This window comes from Anolis carolinensis, chromosome 1, assembly GCF_035594765.1.
Source record: "Anolis carolinensis isolate JA03-04 chromosome 1, rAnoCar3.1.pri, whole genome shotgun sequence".
Classification (NCBI taxonomy): domain Eukaryota; kingdom Metazoa; phylum Chordata; class Lepidosauria; order Squamata; family Dactyloidae; genus Anolis; species Anolis carolinensis.
This window is the reverse complement of record NC_085841.1, coordinates 42,698,443-42,715,184: the sequence shown is the minus strand read 5'-3', so window position 1 is coordinate 42,715,184 and position 16,742 is coordinate 42,698,443. Positions and strand designations below refer to the sequence as shown.

The 16,742-nt window shown below is 44.6% G+C and overlaps 1 long non-coding RNA gene across 1 annotated transcript; it reads right to left on the bottom strand.

Annotated features, from left to right (window-relative positions):
- Positions 1–13,959: 13,959 nt before the first annotated feature.
- Positions 13,960–16,674, bottom strand: LOC134297005 (uncharacterized). The gene is made up of 2 exons (XR_010003756.1): positions 16,050–16,674; positions 13,960–15,363 (listed from the first exon to the last, which is right to left on the bottom strand). It is a non-coding gene; the product is annotated as an uncharacterized LOC134297005 (long non-coding RNA).
- Positions 16,675–16,742: the final 68 nt, after the last annotated feature.

Genomic DNA, 16,742 nt, shown 5'->3' with positions numbered 1-16,742 from the left:
TGCCAAGGATGAAGTGGACAGAATCCGTGATATGATCCATGCGCAGGAGGGAGAAATACGGGGCTTGAAGGAACGCGGAATCCGTCTCCCTGCCCTGGCATTGCCAACCAAGTTTTCTGGAGAAGCTTCCAAGGTTCACGTTTTCCGTCGACAATGCCAGGCATACCTAGAAGCCCGTAATGCCGAGTTTCCCCAAGAGGACATCAAGGTAGCGTGGATTTACAGTCTCCTGGACGGCCCCGCGGCCAATTGGGCCACGGCGCTGTTCGATGAAGCCTCCCCACACCTAAGTTCCGCGCAAAACTTCCTGAATCACCTTAAGGCGACTTGGGGGATCGAGGACAATTTAGAGGCGGCCGGCCACAAACTCCGGCGCCTTTCTCAAGGAGACAGGCCCTTGTCCCAGTACATAGCCGAGTTCCGAGTGCTGGCTCAAAGCACCGGTTGGAATGACATAGCCCTCAGAGGACAATTTCGGGAGGGTCTCAATATCGAGATGTTGGAAGAAATCTCCAAGGTGGATCCTCCGAACTCTCTTGAAAGACTTATTGACCAATGTTTACGAGTCGTGCTTGCCAAGAGGAAACAATGGCTCCGAGGCCAGAGTGGGAGAGCAGGGGCAAAACCTCCCGCTCCCGCCGGTGCCCAACCACGTCCAGTGTGGAGACCCCCGCCACCAGCCCCATACCCCAGAGAAAGCAGGGAGGTGCCAATGCAATTGGGCAATGTGCGCCCCAGGTTAGACGTTGCCGAGAAGGCCCGCCGCCAACGTTTAAACCTCTGTTGGTACTGCGGAGACGGGGGCCACTTTGCCAGAGAGTGCCCAGCCAAAAGAAAACCTGCCGCTCGTTTGGCGGCGGCGTCCTCCGTGGAGCCGGAGACGGCCGAGGCGGCTGGCGCAAAGCCGGCGGGGGAAGCCAACGACCGGGCGTAGAGAGGCTCGCCAACCCGGTCAAAAACCCCACTCAAGAGCCGCCAACCGGGGTCCTATTTCTCCTAGTGGTCACCTTGTGGTCAGCGAAAAAAGGACCTGTCATGATCCATGCCATGATAGACTCCGGAGCAACAAACAATTTCATTGATAGAGAGTATGCCGACTCTCTGGGATTACAATATCACGATTTCAAGAACGCCCAGGTGGTGCAAGCCATAGATGGCCGCCCCCTAAAGACAGGTCCAGTAAGCCAATGGACTGAACCCACCAGAATGTGGATAAGGGAACATATGGAAGAGATTTCCTTCTTTGTTACCGAGGTTCCTCATTTCCCTGTGATTCTAGGGATTCCATGGCTGACACTCCACGACCCCAGCATCTCTTGGACCAACAGAGAACTACAGTTTGCTTCTAAGTATTGCCAGAACCATTGTCTTGTAGCCAAGGTCTGCCATGCCACAGACGCTGAATCCATCATCACCTTGCCCAAGAAATACTCAGACTTTTGGGATGTTTTCAATGAGAAGGAAGCCGAGAAACTGCCCCCGCATAGGCCTTATGATTGTGCCATTGACTTGGTGGAGGGGGCCCCGATCCCGCGAGGACACCTCTACTCCCTGACTGAACCAGAGCAAGAAGCTCTCAGGGAGTTCATAGAGTCAAACCTCCGCAAGGGGTTCATCAGACCCTCTCAATCCCCGGCTGCTTCCCCAGTGATGTTTGTGAAAAAGAAGTCAGGGGACCTACGCTTGGTGGTGGACTATAGAGCATTGAACAATATCACTAAGCGGAACCGCTATCCCCTACCTTTGATCTCGGACCTACTAGACCGGCTTCGAGGGGCCAAGGTTTACACCAAGCTGGATCTTCGGGGGGCTTATAATCTAGTTCGCATCAGGGAGGGGGACGAGTGGAAAACCGCCTTCCAGACTAAATTCGGATTATTCGAGTCCCTAGTCATGAATTACGGATTATGTGGAGCTCCCGCAACGTTCCAGCATTTTGTCAATGACATCTTTCAGGATTATCTAGATCGGTTCTTGATCATCTACTTGGACGATTTTTTGGTGTTTTCTAGATCACAATCAGAACATGAGAACCACGTCAGAATGGTGTTACAACGATTGTGGGATCATGGACTTTATGCCAAGCTGGAAAAATGCGCTTTTGATCTACAAGAGGTAGATTTCCTGGGATACCGTGTCTCGCCACTAGGGCTCTCCATGGACCCGGCAAAGGTTTCAGCAGTATTGGAATGGCGGACGCCAACCAACAAGAAAGAGGTGCAGCGTTTCTTGGGGTTCGCGAACTATTACCGCAAGTTCATTCCAGACTTTGCCCGCTGGTCTGATCCAATCACCAGCTGCATCCGTGGAAAACAGCCTTTCCGCTGGACGGAGCAAGCAGAGAAAGGGTTCCAGCAACTAAAGAAATTATTCACGTCCCAGCCAATCCTTCAGCACCCAGATCCTAAAACCCCTTTTGTTGTGCAGGCTGACGCCTCCGATGTGGCAATTGGGGCTGTACTCTTGCAACCAGTGGGAGATCATCTTCACCCTTGTGCCTTTTACTCCCGTCAACTAACAGCCCCAGAGAGAAATTACACTATTTGGGAAAAAGAACTTTTGGCCATAAAGGCAGCCTTTGATACTTGGAGACATTGGTTAGAAGGGGCCAAATTTCCCATTGAGGTCCATACTGATCATCGGAATCTAGAACATCTAAGAACTGCCCGCAAGTTAAATCAGAGGCAGCAGCGCTGGGCTTTATTCTTTGAGCGTTTTGACTTCCAGATCCATTATGTAACCCCAGCTCAGACCAAGCAAGCAGATGCTCTATCACGGAAACCAGAATATGCTGCAGGGCGCAGAGAGACCTTTGAATCCCAATTGCTGCAGCCCGAGAACTTTGCCACGCTCACAGTGGGGAACACCAAATCCACTTCAATTGAATCTACTTCCTCTGCTCCAGGGCCCCTTTGTGCTCAGGAAATCAGGGCCAGTCAACAGGCGGATGCCTGGGCTCAAGATCAACTTCGCCAAGGACTACATTTTCCTTTCTCGATTAAGGATGGGTTGCTTTGCTATAGAAATCATGTCTACATCCCTCCAGGACCGAGCAGGGAAAAGGCACTTCGTCTGTGTCATGACTGCAAGCCAGCAGGGCATTTCGGATTATTTAAAACCATGCATTTGATCCTAAGAGATTTCTGGTGGCCCAAGATCCGCAAGGATGTGGAAAAATATGTCAATACCTGCCCGGTATGCCAGCGCTCCAAGACAAGAAGGGAAAAGCCCTCAGGGCTACTGCATCCCCTTCCTACTCCATCTCGTCCATGGGAAATAATTTCTGCGGATTTTATCACTGACCTACCACCTTCCCTTGGATTCACCACGATCCTAGTGGTGGTGGACCTTTTTACCAAGTTAGCCCATTTCATTCCCTGCAATGGCCTCCCCACGGCCAAAGAGACTGCAGATTTATTCCTTCAGCATGTTTTCAGACTACATGGTTTGCCCAAGAGTTTGGTCACAGACCGTGGGACTCAATTCACCTCTCGTTTCTGGAAAGCACTACAAAAACTATTGGGCATAGACTCTCGTTTATCTTCGGCTCACCATCCCCAAACGGATGGGCAAACTGAGCGCACCAATGCCACTTTGGAACAATACCTTCGCTGTTATGTAAACTATCAGCAGGACAATTGGGCTTCCCTGTTACCGCTGTCGGAGTTTGCCTACAACAATGGTGTTCAGGCTTCAACTAAAGAAACCCCGTTCTTTGCAAACTACGGCTTCCATCCACGTTTCTTTCCTTCGGTCATTGAAACCTCAGAAGTTCCCGCAGCAGAGGACTGGCTGCAAGAACTCACAGCGGTGCAACAACTTTTGCTCCAGCAACTAGACCAAGCCAAGGAGGACTATAAACGTCACGCTGACAAACATCGCCAGCCGGGCCCCGAAATCAAGGTAGGAGACCGGGTTCTTCTGTCCACTCGCTTTTTGCCCTCCCACCGCCCTTGCCGGAAGCTAGATGCCCGTTTCATTGGTCCTTATCCAGTGGTGGCGCAACTTAACCCCGTGACTTTCAAACTTCAACTTCCGCGCTCTATGCGCATTCATCCAGTGTTTCATCGTTCCCTGCTCCTTCCGGCGGATGGTGTGCGCCCTGATGCAGACCGGCCGGCCCCCACTCCTGTTTTGGTGGATGGGGAGGAGGAATTCGAGGTTCAGGACATTTTGGATTCTTGCTTTCATCGCCGCCGCCTTCAGTATCTCATTGACTGGGTAGGTTTTGGCCCCGAAGAACGCTCTTGGGAAGACGCTTCCACAGTCCATGCCCCCGATTTAGCCCGCCGCTTCCACCAGGCCTACCCCGCCAAGCCGCGGCCCCGCACCTCGGGAAGGGAGCCCATTTTTGAGGGGGGCCTTGAGGAGGGGGATAGTGTGATGACTCATGGGCCATGTAGTCCCGTTCCTAACACTGTTGTGACAGATGAAGAGGAAAACTTCGATTTCCCACCGTTTCAGCCAGAATTGGAGCTTTTCCAGCCAGAATTGGAGCCCTTGCACCTGCAGGAGACTTGCCTTCCAGAAGTCTGCCAAACAAGCCTTGAGCCGAAATCTCCCCCATTTTCTCGCCGCGATTATTATAAACAACAGAAAGGCGCTCAGGAGGCTTCTCGCAAGAGCACTAGGATTGCTGCCAGGCATTCAGATGATTAAGCCTGCTTCCCATGGGAAACTTTAGGGAGTCATGCATCTGGACACAGAGAATGGCTTTCGGTTCTGGTTCCCCAGAGAATTGTTCTTTGGCGGGGAAACGAGACCCTATTTAGGTGTTTTGCCCACGTAGGAATCTTGCGGAGTCAATTCGTCAGCTTCGGGAGTAGGTTGTGTGTGGACTTCGCTACTCCCGCGTCCAAGCCCTTTGTTCCCGTTTCCAGCCTCGCCTTGCTTCCCAGGACCTTGTCTTGCTCCACGGACCTTGCCTTGCTTCCCGGACCTCGCCACGAATTTACCACGGATCCTGTTCTTGCTCCTCGTTTCTTGTTGCCTTGAAATAAGCCTAGTGTTCCAAGAATCAAGTTCTGCTTCCTAGCCTTGCTTAAGTTTCATGGACTAAAGGACCTTGTCATCTCCCCTCACTTTGCCTGGCAAAGTGAGTGTTTCGGTTACTGGATTACAACTTTGGACCTTAATATCTCATATTGGACATTGTTTCTTTGGACTAATTTTGACCTTTCCTGAAAGGTCTACTTCTGGACTAATTTCTACACTTGCTTTTATTAACTTTATATATTTCTACAATAAAGATATTAGATAGATTCTGGCCTCTGTGTTTGGTTATTGGTGCTCTGCAGCCTGGGTCCTGACAAACGGGAAGGCAACGATGCTCCATGCAGTCATGCTGGCCACATGACCTTGGAGACAACATTGGCTCTTCAGTTTAGAAATTGAGATGAGCACCAACCCCTTGAGTCGGACACGATTAGACTTAATGCCAGGTGAAAACCTTTACCTAATAATGGTGACAGTACCCTGTTTCCCCAAAAATAAGACATCCCCAAAAAATAAGACCTAGTAGAGGTTTTGCTGAATTGCTAAATATAAGGCCTCCCCCGAAAGTAAGACCTAGCAAAGCTTTTGTTTGGAAGCATGCCCGGCGTCCGCCAAACAAAACACCATAGTATGCAGGATTGGTAAATGTACATACCAGTTGTATATGGAAATAACGGTAGTAACAAGAAATTCTTGTCTGGTTTAGTTATGTTGGTTTGTGATGACAACTACTGTACAGTATAGAATAAATGTTCATTTTTTTGTTCAACAATAAATGTGAATTCTTCTTCATGGAAAAATAACATCCCCTGAAAATATGACCTAGTGCATCTTTGGGAGTAAAAAATAATATAAGACACTGTCTTATTTTCGGGGAAACATGATAATACCAATAACTATAACAATAATAATGACACTACTACTACTTCTACTGGTACCATACTACTAATCATAATAGCAATACCAATTGTATGAATAGTAATAACAATAATAACTTTTCTCTCAAATGGCCCATTTTGAGGGTTTTCTGACATGCTAATGTCCTGCTCTCTCCTCCATCTCGTCATTTCTGTTCCCACGTTTCACAGATTGTGTCAAAGCCAGTTGTTTAAAAACTTTTAGGAAAATGTCTCTCCTTTGCAGAAACTGATGTACTCGATATACACCACTGAGTCACATGCAGGAAACACTGGGGTTTAGTCACAGCTAAAGATAATAGGGTCACAAGTGTTTCTATATTTACTATTCAAGCTGTGAAGGGAAACACTTATTTTTCCAGGTTCCTATTCAGACAGACCACATGCTGAAGTGACCTGTACTTGCCAACTCCGAGGAATAGCTGAAGTGTCTGTCAAGAGGAACCTAATAATTGTTTAGACAAAAGAGATTTTGTTAAAATACTTAAGATGAGCAGTGTGTAATTAAGAGAACAGTTTGGTACTCTAACAGGTCACTTTGCTCAGAGCTCTTTGGAAAATGAGTTGCGTCACTCTACCTCTGTATGGCCATGCAAAGTCATGAATCTCTTAGAAGAGTAGCTCCAGGCATTGGAGACTGCTTGACTTGTCCAAAATTTGATAGCAGCTTTTAGTGGGTTTCCATTCCCAGTCCTCTGCCTTAGAAAATAAGTCACCGGCTTCTAAAATTGCGGAATTCCCAATCAACACCTACAGCATTTCTTCCACCTTCCCTAAAATTGGAGCACAAGACACTTGTAAATGTAAAAAACCTGCAAATGGATAAAATACAGGGTTGTTGTATGTCTTTCGGGCTGTGTGGCCATGTTCCAGAAGTATTCTCTCCTGACATTTTGCCCACATCTATGGCAGGCATCCTCAGAGGTTGTGAGGTACCTCTGAGGATGCCTGCCATAGATGTGGGCAAAACGTCAGGAGAGAATACTTCTGGAACATGGCCACACAGCCCGAAAGACATACAACAACCCTGTGATCCCGGCCATGAAAGCCTTCGACAACGGATAAAATACAATTTTTTAAAACCTGAGAGAACACCTCTTTTCACAACTACACTGACCATTTAATGTAGTTTGAAGGCAGCTTGATAGTGTGGTAGTTCTCAAATACATGCCGGAAAGCCATGCTGCAGCGCATTTTCAGACATTTAAACCAGAATAAACAATGTTGGGGGGTGATTACATAGGAAATCCTGGAACCAGTCTGAGGTTCAGATGGTGAATACACAAACCACAGAGCACTGGTCACATTTCGTATCCTTTGTGGGAATTTGTTGTCTGGCTATTAGAGTTTGAAGCTAGCTTTGAAATGCATTAAATTCTCAGTGTAGATGGGGCCTAAGTCCTCCAGTGTGGTTGTATGGTCAATGTCTGCTGGATCTTGACCATAGAGTTGTACTAGAGGACCTAGAGATTCCTAGAGGGATTATATTATTTCAATCTGTGAAGAAGGAAAACCCACATATGTAGCAGGTGGAATATGCATAGAATTTTAAAAAAGTAATCAAACACCCCCTCCCATTATCTCAGCTGTTCACAGGTTCAGGATTCCTGAAATATACAGGATAGCAAAACCATATGCTCCAATACTGAACATGTGTGAAGAAGTAACATTAAAGTTAGGTCAAGATGACAAAGGTTAATGATGAAGAAGAAGCTGTAGCAGTTTGCTTTTGCCTGTCTCTATAAGAAAAGGTAGGAGTTCAGTTTCTCCTTTCTATTTCCACTGACTTAACTGATTATAAACTACTTTTGCAGTTCATAGCAATTGAAGCAAGCTGAATACAAAGGTGGAAAGAGGAGCTGGAACATTTTAAAAAGTTCTGAAAAAGTGAGATGGCAGAAAATTAATTAAGGTTGTGCCTGCCAAACTGAGATAGGTGGAGAGTATGTAAAACATAACTATTATTTCTGTGGTTTAATCCTAAGCAGGCGGTTTAAAAGCATCCTTGCTCCAGAGATTGAGTTTAACTGATTATGTAGTTCTCTGGAGCCCAATCTAAACTGCACAAAAATGCAGTTTAGATGGGGCAGCATTATCATGAGGCATCCAAACGACACCTCATGATAATGCACAGTACCCCAGAATAAACCTGGAAGTCCAAGTTTATTCTGAGTTTTAGAAACACCTCCAAAGATCTGAATCTTTCAGTAAGGTCTGCATCTCAGGAGGTGAGGGGCTTGTGGAGACTACTCCTGAGACTGCCATTCACAATCTGCCATTCACAATCTCAGGAGCAGTCTCGACAGTGATCACATCTCCATGGCCTGCGGAGGAGGGATGGCAGTGACAGCCTCCCCTCTCTGGTGTCTGTTTTCCTGTTGGAAAGATAAAGAACGGGTCCATAGAAGTTCAAGGCTTCTAAGGGCTCTGTGTCATATCTAAATAGCATGCAGAGCTCTGTAGGAGGAACTTCATTATGTCTTTTAGATGAGTAAGGAACCCACAAAAACTTCCAGCCTTGGTGAAGACCCTTCCTTTACCTTTCCAATGGAGAAGCAGGCACCAGGATGGCTGTGTCCATCCATGCTGACACTAGTTCAGCACAAGTGTGTGTCTAGCTACCCCTTGCCAAAAAGGCAAAGTATTGCCTCCCAGTGTAGCCTCCAAATTTATTTTAAACACCGATTTCATGGACATTTGGGCCAGTGTAGAAAGGGCCTGGAAAAGGACTCCCACCTTCCTAGGAAGGTTTGTCTCATCCTCCTTTCTATTGGCCTGCTATAGGTGTTTCTGGCCAGCATAACTAAATGTGAGCCCAGAAATGCCTGGGGCCACTGGTGGCTTTTGTGGTTTCCATGGACTGACATGGTATCAAACTTTTTGGGTAAATAATTGTATCCATATACTTTTGACACATTCTTCCCTGCTGTTTCTGTTTCAGGTTTTTTTTGTAAAATGTTTGCACGTTTTATTCTCTTTTGTTATCTGTGTGAAATCATTGAAAAGGTGTGACAGAAATACCTTTTTAAAAAGAATGTCTTTTTAAAAAGTGCTAAACTTGATCAAAGTAAATGCGTATACAGTCAGACTTCCACATTTGCAGATTAAATACAGATTTGATTAAAATGTTCTGTCTAGGAATCTCTATGGCTGGATATATACTGCCATATAATGCAGTTTTGGAATGCAAATTAATTGCATTGAACTATAATAATAATATAATAAAAAATATTTATATACCAACCTATCTCCTCAAAGGGACTCAAAGAGTGGTGAACAAAGTCAGCGAACATTCAATGCCATACAAAAGAAAAACACATAAGTGAATAACCATCCCACCCAAAACTCTCACATATCCATATTTAAACCAAAAATAAGACTCATTATAAAAATAATAATGACATGTAACATTTATATGGCAGTGTAGACTCATATAATCCAGTGCATTATACGGTAGTATAGATGGGGCCTTTATCCTTCAGGGCAATTCTGTGGTTGATTTCCAGCAAAAGCTAATCACAGAGTCATGCTGGAGGATCTAGAGATTCCCAAAAAGTTGTGCTCTTAGATAAAACAAAATAGTTTTTTTTAGTTGCAGATTTGTCACTTCTGTAAGGGTCCTGCATCTCTAACCCCAACAAATATGAATGGTTGACTGTAGGTACAGTTGAGATGGGAAGGGAATATATAGTCAGAGGTTTTTGGACTGCAATTCTCATCACCTCTCACCACTACCTAGAATGAATATGGTGAATAGGAATTGCAGTTTAACAACCTCCGCAGGGCTATACATTCTCTGCTCCTGAAGTAATATAGAACGGGATGTCTTCGCATATAAGTGTCACATTCTTGACGCACATAGCAATTGCTGAAAAGTTAGCATCTGACTGACAAACTTGTTTGTTCCCTTCCTTTCTTCCCTCTCAAAAGACAGCAGGAGGGCAAACCTTAACTATGTTTCCTGGACATAGTATCCTTGGGAGACTGAAGGCTAGGAAAAGGAAAGATAGAGCAGTGTTCAGTGCCAAAGGCAACCACATTTTAGTAAATATTTCTTAGGTTGGGATAAGGAAATTACAATAAGGCAGAAAGTCTCAAAGATGGCAAAGACATACTAAGGAAGCAGCTATCCTATAATAAGTATGTTTGGTATCACTTTGGGCAAGTCACAGTCTCCAGCCTCAGAGGAAGGCTCTGAACAAATCTCCCCCCCCCCTCAAAAAAAGCCACTTGTTTTGCCTTAGAGTTGCTATTAATTAGAAATGACTTGAAGGCACTCAAGAAGTCAAAGAATTTGGAAAAGTTAGATAACCATCCCGAGAATCTTTCAACCAGTAAGGCCAGGAATCTGGGGAACTACAGTAATTTTCCAGTAGATTACCAAGAGGAACCAGAATGTGGTTCACATTCTACTTGCAACTTATCAGCAAGTATCACTTACTTCTGGTCTTTAAACAATATGGTAACAAAGTCAGCCTTCTCGTCCACTGTCATATTATACTACCGAAGAAAGGTTGTTCTAACTAGGACTGCATTTGTGTGTGGGATGTCTGTAAACTCATTCATCCCTGGTACTTCAAATAAATCCCTGGGTTCAGGATTTTTCAGTTCAATGAACATACCTTTTGAACTTGCTTCTGATTGGAAAATCTACTAAATTGTTGTTTTTTAAACTGTGATTCCTGACTCCAGATAGAACCCCCTTAGCTCATTGTTGGGCCATGAAAAATTTGGCAACAGTACAATATTTCTGAACACTACCTAGGTCTTTACATGAATCTGTTAGCAACAATATGCAGAGTTGACAGTGTACAGTGTAGAAAATGCTTCATAAAAAGGAGAATCAGCCTGTTTTGCAAGTCTTGCAAATGCTTGTCAGTAAATATTTGATTGTTACACCTATTTATATACCTGTTTTATGAGATTTAAAGATGGGCTCAAAGCTAACCTTAAAAATGTGAAATAAACACTGAGAGCTGGGAAGCTCTGACTTGAGCATTGTAAGTGGAGGTCAGCTGTTACCAATGGTGCTATGGATTTTGATGCACGACTATAAGGCAAATGGGAGAAATGTGCCAAGAGGAAGGCGCATCAAGCAAACCCTTGTTGTGACCACCTTCCTTCTGGAAATTTAAGTCCTCATTGTGAAAAATCATGTGGATCCAGTATAGGTCACCACAGCCACTTAGAGACCCAACTCCAAGACTCTACCCTTGGAACGCAATCATACTTGGCCATGAGTGATCTTCTGTAAAATAGACCTATATACCTGGGGTCACATAAACGTTTCTCAAGTGGAATGGGGTCAAGAACAATGTCTCAGGCAGAGTGGGAAAAGTTTTAGAGATCCTGTTGTAAATCAACAGGTATGTTCACCCACGATCAGATTTAAGTTTAGGTTTTTCAATTCTATGGATTAGCAACCTAAAACATCTACATGCTCTTCTACCCTCTTAGCTACATCTGTGATGGAAGTCTACAATGTGATAGTTATCCTAGACCCATAGACTCCCTTGGTGAGAAAATATAACACATCAAATAAAACCCTGACATGTCTAAACTGAACTTTGCTCCCAACCTTGGTCTGCCATATCAAAAACTTTCCCACTCAAGAATTCAGGAGGTAGCCTTAGGCAAGCTGCTTTCTTGCTGCAAAACAGTGGTGATAATAATCGGCTTTGAAGTGCTGCTGTGATTAATAAAGTATTATCAAGCATGTTGTCAATCAAAAGTCCTATAAAATGATCATAATTGTAGGCACCACAGCACCCATTTTCCCCTACCATTTCCATTATCTTGTTTTCAATTCAATTTCATTTGACCCTACCTGCTTCACACATAAGATCTGGCAATGGCATCACTTGGTAAGAAACCAAACAATACTACGTTTTATAATAACATAACGCCAGTGAATTGTTACAATCCTCTAAAGCTGTGATTATTGATATGCATACTAGATACTTGTGCAATGTCTATGCTGGTGAAAACTCCCCTAACCCCTAGTTATGTCTGTACAAGTTCCCAAAATAGTTCCACCCATAATATTTTACCTTTTAAATTGGCATTAGTGCTAATGCCACTTTACACTTTACATGGCAATCAGGTTTGGAGGTTTACAGGTGTTTGATGTGGCAATCATGGCAAGCATAGAATAACTTGTCAGCACTTTGGAGCCTACATTGTGTCACCCAGTCCCTTCCAAGCTCCTTCAAGATAGTCTATTGATACAGTTCATTTTGTTAACCGGTACACTCTACACAGTGGTGAAAGTATTCACTGTGATTATGATATACATAGGATTGAATGTCTTCTTGACTTTGTGTAGTGGTTTTGAGAATTGGGTTATACTTCTGGAGACCAGAGTTTGAATCCCCGTTTAGCCACAGAAGCCCAATGGATGACCTTGTGCAAGTCACACTCTCTTATCCTGAGAAGGAAACAAAGGCAAGTCTCCTGTGAACAAATCCTGACAAGAAAACCCCATGATTGGCTTGCCTTTGGGCCATCATAAGTCCAAAAGAACCTGAAAGCACACAGCAACAGGGATGTTAATGAACTATTTGGTATCTCAGTCTTACTTCAAAAAGTCACGGTAAGACAAAATGGTGTAAGGCAGTGATTCTCAACCTGTGGGTCTCCAGATGTTTGGCCTTCAACTCCCAGAAATCCTAACAGCTGGTAAACTGGCTGGGATTTCTAGGAGTTGTAGACCAAAACACCTGGGGACCCACATATTGAGAACCACTGGTGTAAAGAGTGCAGGGTAAAAATGTATGAAAGAAACCAATCATCACTTCCGCTATCATAATTCCTCATTATTGGTCCAAGCAGCTGACATTTCTGGGAGATGAAGTCCAAAACGCCTGGAAGACCACAGTTTGGGAAACACTATGCTAGACTATTGTGGATGACAGCTGAGGTCCTTTCCTGTAGACCATTGTTACTTAAGGTGCTCCTGAAAATGATGTTGCATAACTCCTGGTTATAGGAATTAGCTGGTCTTGCATTACTTCTGGCTCCAGGAACTGCAATTCCTGGAGAAGGGATGATGCAGAACAAAGGGCAAACCGTCTGACCAAATCTTGCCAAGAAAATCCTATGATGGGTTCTCTTTAGGGAGAGCATAAGTAAGAAATGGCTTGAAGATACACAACAATATCAAACTCAACATCTACAGAACACATGTTAACTTGGAAAGCATTAGGTTTGGGAGCCACGTATAAATAACTGAAAACAGTTTGACCCTTACAGAACCACTTTAAGACTTTTTTTTCCAAAAGGTATCCAGGGATTAACTTTTCTTTCATCAGCCTCCACTTTTCTCATATTTTCTATCTAAGTGCTCAAATATTTTAACTTGCTGATGTAGCTGGTAGGGCAGGCTTATTTGTTCTCTCCTATTCTGCTGAATATGCATACTCAGGAAAGGATTCTGGAGGTAGCAGCTGCTTATCCTGCTTGTTGTAGACCAATATATACAAGCTAAAGCAGAATCAGCTAGAGAAGAATCGTGCTCTTTTCCTATGCAAAATTTTTTGCACTATTTAATGTAGGCATGATGCTGCAATCCAACCCACAAAGGTCTATATTTCTCCAGTTTTCCTTCACGATCCTATCAATGCTGGTGAGATATCAAATTAGGCAGAGCATAAGAAGTAGGAATGAAGGGCTGGTAGTGTGTAAAAACTTTTTTTTAAAGTTTTCTGTATCAGAGGTTTTCCTGAGAACTGCCTATTTTTCCATATATAGTCAATAATCACTGAAGGATGTAGCTGATTAAGTTTGATCTCACCTGAATGTTTCCTGCTCTTTGCATTATATTTCCAAAATGTTCCAGCATTCCTGTGCTCAAAGTGAACAATGTCACAGTCTGAGGAAGTTATCCTAGGAGCTTCTCATTTTAATGGATACATTAATATGAACACACTACAAATAAATCAAGAAGTATCATTCAATGCTCAAAACCACTACTCCAAGGTCAAGAGGACATTCAATCTTACGTATATACAGGCAGTTCGCAAGTTACAAACAAAGTAAATTCTAAAGGTTTGTTTTTAAATTTATTTGTAAATTGGAACATGTACATTTTTAAATATAACTCCAGCCATAACTATTAGCTTTGGATAGCATAGGAAAGGCTTAACGCCCCCCCCCCCCCTTCACAGTATTTGTTTTGCTCTGTGCCCTGTTGAGATTTCACCTCACTTTCTATCATTGGATTTTGGGGGGAAATGCCTTGTTGTGGAAACAGAATTGGAGATAAAGCCTCAGTGGAGACTTTTTCCCCTTAATAACTCTTTCAGAAGTGAATTTCCCTTCTGAGGAGTAATTTTGTTCATTTCCTGTTGTCTCAGCCCCATTCTTAATCATGAGTGGTTTGTAAGTAGGATGTTTGTAACTTGGAGACTGCCTATACTGATATAGGAAAATCCAATTCCTTGTATTAAATGCCAAAATCAAGGTTGGCTTGCTGGTGTTCTTAAAACATGTTTCCCACAGATGGATGTGGAGGACCTGAAAGTAACGGCTCTTCCACACAGCCATATAACCCAGAATATCAAGGCAGATAATCCACAATATCTGCTTTGAACTATCTTATCTGAGTCCATACTGCCATATAATCCAGTTCAATGTGGATTTTATGCAGCGGGGGAGAAAGGGGCCTAAAACGACCTATGTAAAATCACGCACAAAGTGTGTGGATACTGGATTGCTGTGAGTTTTTCAGACTGTATGGCCATGTTCCAGAAGCATTCTCTCCTGCATCTATGGCAGGCATCCTCAGAGGTTGTGAGGTATATTGGAAACTAGGCAAGAAAGGTTTGCATATCTGTGGAAGGTCCAGGGCGGGAGAAATAACTCTTGTCTGTTTGAGACAGGTATGAATGTTGCAATTAATCACCTTGATTAGCATTGAATAGCCTTGCAGCTTCAGGGCCTGGCTGATTCCTGGCTGGGGGAATCCTTTGTTGCGAAGTGTTAGCTGGCCCTGATTGTTTCATGTCTGGAATTCCCCTGTTTTCAGAGTGTGGTTCTTTATTTCCTGTCCTGATTTTAGAGTTTTTATAATACAGGTAGCCAGATTTTGTTCATTTTCATGGTTTCTTCCTTTCTGTTGAAATTGAAGTCCACATGCTTGAGGATTTCAATGGCTTCGCTGTGTAGTCTGACGTAGTGGTTGTTAGTGTGGTCCAGTATTTCTGTGTTCTCAAATAATATGCTGTGTCCAGGTTGGTTCTGGCTGAGTTAGTCTGTAGTGCCTTCCATGTTCCTTGATTTGTGTTTGGGCAATGCTGCCTTTGGTGGTCCCTATATAGACTTGTAGCCTATGTAGCCCCCAATGGTGCAGTGGGTTAAACCACTGAGCTGCTCAACTTGCTGACCAAAAGGTTGGCAGTTTGAATCGGGTGAGTGGAGTGAGCTCCTACTGTTTGCCCCAGCTTTTGCCAACCTAGAAGTTCAAAAACATGTGAATGTGTTATTTATTTATTTACAGTATTTATATTTCGCCCTTCTCATCCCGAAGGGGACTCAGGGCGGATCACATTGTACACATATAAGGCAAACATTCAATGCCGTATAAACATAGAACTGAGACAGATGCAAAGGCAATTTAAACCTTCTCCAGCTTCCAGCTTCCTGAGGGTATGCTTGATTCCGGCCACAGGGGGAGCGGCTGCTTCATCATCCACTGCGACGGCAACTTCCTCATTCCAATGGCGGCTGGATGATTTTTATAGTGTTGTAAATTAGCCTCCCCACATATAAGTGGTACCTAAATTTCCTACTTGATAGATGCAACTATCTTTCGGGTTGCTTTGGTCAACAACGAGCAGGGGCTATTTTTTATTTTAATTGTCGGGTGCTCATCCCGACATGGGCTGGCCTAGAACTCATGACCTCTTGGTCAGAGTGATTTATTGCAGCTGGCTGCTGACCAGCCTGCGCTACAGCCCGGCCCAGTAGATCAGTAGGCACTGCTCTGGTGGGAAGGTAATGGCACTCCATGCAGTCATGCCGGCCACATGACCTTGGAGGTGACTACGGACAACGCCAGCTCTTTGGCTTAGAAATGGAGATGGGACCAACCCCTGGAGTCGGACACGACTAGACTTAATGTCAGGGGAAAACCTTTACCTTGACCTTGATATAGACTTGTCCACAGCTGCATGGTATAGGGTAGACTCCTGCAGAGGTGAGAGGATCCCTCTTGTCCTTTGCTGAATGTAGCATTTGTTGGATTTTCCTAGTGGTTCTGTAGATAGTTTGTGTTTCTTCATCAGCTTCCCTATGCGCTCAGTGCTGCCATTGATACATGGCAAGAACTCTTTTCCTCTGGGTGGACCTATGTGTGGGATACTGCCAGGCTTAGGAGACGCCCCATGCCCTCCACCACCTTTCTCTGCCTGAAAATATCCGGATCCTCCTCGTTTCCAGGGGAAATTCCACCACCCGTGTGCCTCCCCCTCCTCCCAACCTCACTGCTCTTTGTCCCCTTTGGCCTTTCTCCGCCCCGCTTTGGATCCGGTTCCGCCTCTGCCCGTCAGTCACGTAGCTTTCCTGGAAGGCGCTCAGAAAGGACGCTCCTCCCCAGGACGACCAAAGCCGGACCCAGTCCCCTTTCCCCTCTTATGGCGCATCGAGGACGTTGAATGGCTCAAGGCTATGGGACCCTTGCATTCCTAGTTTGGCGAGACCTCAGCCCAGCAGGCCTGGACCAACATGGACCCCATCTCCAGCTGTTTTGGACTTCAACTCCCACCATTCCGAACAGCCTCAGGCCCTTTCCTTTTCGCCCTCAGCCGCTTAAGCGGCTGAGGGCGAAAAGGA